The sequence below is a fragment of the Macaca fascicularis genome, chromosome 1, assembly GCF_037993035.2.
Source record: "Macaca fascicularis isolate 582-1 chromosome 1, T2T-MFA8v1.1".
In the NCBI taxonomy this organism is placed as follows: Eukaryota; Metazoa; Chordata; class Mammalia; order Primates; family Cercopithecidae; genus Macaca; species Macaca fascicularis.
The window spans coordinates 10,665,275-10,670,778 of record NC_088375.1 but is presented as its reverse complement, the minus strand read 5'-3'; the positions used below and the strand labels follow the sequence as shown (position 1 = coordinate 10,670,778).

Sequence of the window (5,504 nt, the reverse complement as noted above, 5' to 3'; positions counted from 1 at the left end):
AGTGAACATCCAAACATTTGTTGACAAATTTCTACTATTATATTTTTGTTCTTAATTTTACTTGTCCTTAGTGTGATATAATAAATATTTTTTCAAGTTGCCATGTATTTCTGTCTCCCAAGATGCACTGTTAATCAGTCTACTGATTATAATCCAATTAACCAATTAAAGGCAGATCTACACACCAAGAAAGGATAATTTATCATAAAGATAAAGTATGCAGATAATTCAAAGTAAAACTACAGGCTCGTTGAGTAAGAACTACATTCATTTAAGGATCATTGAATAGCTTTTGTTGACCGAAGACTAATGCTCCAACGCAGTTCTCACTTTGAGGCCTTTCAAAAGGGGCAATTAATTGGTAACGTATTTGGGACACTGACCTGAGTTGCCCAAGCAAAAATATAAACTTTGTTTTTATGAAAGAAAGTTTAAGGAAGTAGTTAAATCAGGTTACATAATATTTCTTTATCTTAATTTAATTTTATATCTGTTATAATTATTAAGTGTGCTTCCACCTGATTCTGTAAGACTTTTCTCATCTTTATACCACTTACATGACAAAGAACATATGCTCTGTATGCTTACTGTCTGCCTGCCAGCTAGGTGATAGCTAAATTGGTTGGATCTGTCTGTATAAATAATCTCCACAACAAGTGCAGTGAAAGTGAATGAAATGAAATGAAATCAGTAGGGCAGAAAGGTCGTCGGCAAAGCCTGAGTCCTGTCCTCTTGCTCTCTTCACCAGACAATATGAGCTTCATCACTCACTCTACCTTCTCCAGCAACTACCAGTCCCTGAACTCTGTCCAGGTGCCCAGCGGCGGTGCCCAGCAGGTCAGCAGCGCAGCCAGCCTCTGTGCAGGCGCCAGGGCTCTGGTTCCCAGGTCTCTGTGACCCGCTCCACCAGCTTCTGGGGCTGCACGGGGTCTGGGGGCCTGACCATGGGGATGGCCGGGGATCTGGCAGGAATGGGAGGCATCCAGAATGATAAGGAGACCATGCAAAGCCTGATCGACTGCCTGGCCTCCTACCTGGACAGAGTGAGGAGCCTGGAGACGGAGAACTGGACGCTGGAGAGCAAAATCCAGGAGCACATGGAGAAGAAGGGACCCCAGGTCAGAGTCTGGAGCCATTACTTCAAGACCATTGAGGAACTGAGGGCTCAGATCTTTGCAAATACTGTAGATAATGCCCACATCGTTCTGCAGATTGACAATGCCCATCTTGCTGCTGATGACTTTAGAGTCAAGTATGAGACAGAGCTGGCCATGCATCAGTCTGTGGAGAGTGACATCCATGGGCTCTGCAAGGTCATCGATGACACCAGTGTCACTCAGCTGCAGCTGGAGACAGAGATGGAGGCTGTCAAGGAGGAGCTGCTCTTCATGAAGAAGAACCATGAAGAAGAAGTAAAAGGCCTACAAGCCCAGATTGCCAGCTCTGGATTGACCATGGAGGTAGAGGCCCCCAAATCTCAGGACCTCGCCAAGATCATGGCAGACATCCGGCCCCAATATGATGAGCTGGCTCGGAAGAACCGAGAGGAGCTGGACAAGTACTGGTCTCAGCAGATTGAGGACAGCACCGCAGTGGTCACCACGCAGTCCGCCGAGGTTGGAGCTGCTGAATCGATGCTCACAGAGCTGAGAGGTACAGTCCAGTCCTTGGAGATGGATCTGGACTCCATGAGAAATCTGAGGGCCAGCTTGGAGAACAGCCTGAGGGAGGTGGAGGCCTGCTACACCCTGCAGATGGAGCAGCTCAACGGGATCCTGCTGCACCTGGAGTCAGAGCTGGCGCAGACCCAGGCAGAGAGACAGAAGTAAGAGGCCCCGCTGAACATCAAGGTCGACTTGAAGGCTGAGATCGCCATCTTCCACCACCTGCTAGAAGACAGGGAGGGCTTCAATCTCGCTGATGCCGTGGACAGCAGTTTTCCATGCAAACCATCCAAAAGACCACCACCCGCTGGATAGTGGATGGCAAAGTGGTGTCTGAGACCAACAACACCAAAGTTCTGAGGCATTAAGGCAGCAGAAGCAGGGTACCCTTTGGGGAGCAGGAGACCAATAAAAAGTTCAGAAGTAAAAAAAAAAAGAAAATAGAAATCGTCATTAAAATAAAGGCTGATTTTTTTGTCAAGAATAATCGAGAAACTGCAAAAACATCCGATTCCCAGTATAAATGATTAAAAGCAATTAACAAATTCTACGACCGGGCGCGGTGGCTCAAGCCTGTAATCCCAGCACTTTGGGAGGCCGAGACGGGTGGATCACGAGGTCAGGAGATCGAGACCATCCTGGCTAATACGGTGAAACCCCATCTCTAGTAAAAATTACAAAAAACTAGCTGGGCGAGGTGGCGGGTGCCTGTAGTCCCAGCTACTCGGGAGGCTGAGGCAGGAGAATGGCGTAAACCCGGGAGTCAGAGCTTGCAGTGAGCTGAGATCCGGCCACTGCACTCCAGCCCGGGCAATAGAGCGAGACTCCGTCTCAAAAAAAAAAAACAACAACAACAACAAAAAAATTCTACAAAGAAATGGGGATCTATGTACAGTACAGAAGATATTTATATAAGACAGTATAGGGAGCATGTTTACTCCAGTAAATTTTGCAGGTTAGATAGTTTCTCTAAACAATACAAATGACCAATATTGACTCCACTCAGGATGACCAACCATTTGATTTACATAGGACTGAGGGAGTTCACAGGTGTGAGGCTTTCAGCACTAAAACTATAAAAGTCAAGTGGAAAACTAGGATGCATTGGACATTCTAAATCATATGAAATAGGAGAATTGTATATATCACTGTCTAAGTAAGTGAGTAGTCTAAATATTCATGCACTTCACCATCAAAGGTATCAGACCTATGCCATTTTACAGCCGAGTTTTACCACGCTTTCAAGAAATAGTCTTCAACTGATATAAATGTTTTATGAAAGAAGAAAATAGCAAATTTTGCCTGATTGAATTATTAAATATATAGTAGAATATGAATAACAAACCTGGAAAATGACAGTATAAGGAAAATTTGAACAATTTCACTTTGAACATTAATACAAAAATCCTAATGACATATTAGCTTACTGAAGCCACAATATAGATGAAATATATATTATAATTATGTAAGATGAATCACAAATGTGAAAAAGTTACATCAGAGTTTATATCAATATAATTTACTACATTACTAGATTATATGAAAGAAACCTCTAACCGTTTCAATAGATGCAGAAAAAGCACTAAATTGTATGCTCACTTTGGAGTAAACCTGTTAGTAAATTAGAAATAAAAGGGAGTTACCTGATCTGAAATTTCTCCTATCAAAAGAAGTTCAAATGGTCACCAGTAATCATTGCAAGGTAAACTAAAATAACAATAAAAAATAATTTATCTTTTGTCAGTTTAGCCAGTATGTAAAAGTTTGACAATAGCAAGCTTTGGTCAGGACATGGAAAAGAACTACTCTAATTTCCCTGTAGAAAGATAAGTTGGTAGCACTTCGTGAACTCAGTTTTATGATACTCTCATTTGGCTCAGGGTTTCCACTTCTAAACAACCTAAGGAGATACTCCTAAGAATGTTGCAAGTAAGGCTGGGTGTGGTGGCTCACTCCTGTAATCCCAGCACTTTGGGAGGCCAAGACAGGCCTTGAGGTCAGGAATTCAAGACCAGCCTGGTTGAAAATACAAAAAAATTAGCCCAATGTGGTGGCACATGCCTGTAATCCCAGCTACTCAGGCGGCTGAGGTAGGATAATCGCTTGAACCCAGGAGGTGGAGGTTGCAGTGAGCCAAGATCATGCCACTGCACTCCAGTCTGGGTGACAGAGCATGACTCTTTCTCAAAAAAAAAAAAAAAAAAAAAAGAATGTTGAAAGTAGAATTATTTATAACAGCAATATTTGAAAAATATATATATATAAAGACCCATTAATAGGAGATGGAGAAAATATGACAGTGATATAAGAGGCTATTTGATAATTAGTAAGAATGAAATAGATGCAGGGATATCAATAAGAATAAATCTCAGAAACAGAAATTGTATTTAAAAGGTCAAGTAATTCAAATTGTATGATTAGTAATAATATTAAGGCACACCACTCCTAAAATTTCATGGATGCGAATGTATGTCATCACTGTAGAAAAGCAACATTAGGCTGGGCATGGTGGTTCACACCTGTAATCCCAACGCTTTGAAAAGCTGAAGTGGAAAGATCACTTGATCCCAGGAGTTTGAAGCTACAGTGAGCTATGATCCTGCCACTCCCCTCCAGCCTGGACGACAGAGTAAAATTCTGTCTCAACAAGAAAATAATGATAATCATATTTTTTTTAAAAAAATGGCTAGAAAATATCCATGGTAATGTCTGAATGTTGATACCGTTTGAGAGAATGAGAGGCTGGATATATATAGGCACAATAAGCTTTAACTCTATTTATAAGGTTTTATTTATTAAATAAAATCTAAAACAAAAATATAAAATATTAATGCAATATTTTAATTCTACGTGTTAGACATAATTAGAAGCATCATTTTATTCCATGGATTTTCTGTTTATAAGATGTGACTCAAAATAAAAAGTGTTACAAAAACAAAAGTAGCCTAAAACCTACATAACTTATATGCACCTTTAAAATTAAAGGTGCATTGAATGGATTATAGCTAAAGGATTCAAGAAATAATTCACATTGACTCCCACCCAGTCTCTCAGATTTCTTCTGACATACATTTTTAAAAAAATAATGAACTGTTCCCTAGATACCTTTGTCTAAATATTAACAATCCTACAAATAATTTTCTTTCTCCGAATCTTATTCCTTCTAAGAATATTATTATTCTTCCTAATCTGATGGTCTTCTGCAGTCATTTCAGCTCTTCAAAGTTGTCTTTTTCATCCTCCCAGGATACCAAATTGCTTAGGAAATGCTTTGAGTTTTATATCAAACTGTCTCTGGAACCTGGCACTTTGTTACCACTCGCACTGCACATACATTAGTCAGAACCCAAACATTTCGTCTATCTCTCTTCTAAATATATGTTATAAAAATATATAATTTATATATATTCTACATACATATGTTATATATAAATTCATATAATTTGTACATTTATATTATGTCTAAATATATAATATCATGTATAATACCTACAAATGTACAAATACAGAGAAAGAGATATGGATAGTACAGTTGTCTCTTTTTAAAGGTAAAATGACTATAATTATTATAAAAATAACATGTATTACCCTGTCTCTACTAAAAATACAAAAAGTTAGCCAAATGTGGTGGCGGGCCCCTGTAGTCCCAGCTACTCGGGAGGCTGAGGCAGGAGAATGTCCTGAACCCGGGAGGCAGAGCTTGCAGTGAGCCGAGATGGCACCACAGCACTCCAGCCTGGGTGACAGAGCGAGACTCCGTCTCGAAAAACAAAAAAACAAAACAAACAAACAAGAAAAAGTATTCATTTTATATATTTCTAAACTTAAAGCAATATAGGA

At 39.9% G+C, this 5,504-nt stretch overlaps 1 pseudogene; it reads left to right on the top strand.

Moving 5' to 3' along the window:
- Nucleotides 1–753: 753 nt before the first annotated feature.
- LOC107127546 (keratin, type I cytoskeletal 18 pseudogene) lies at nucleotides 754–2,064 on the top strand (annotated as a pseudogene).
- Nucleotides 2,065–5,504: the final 3,440 nt, after the last annotated feature.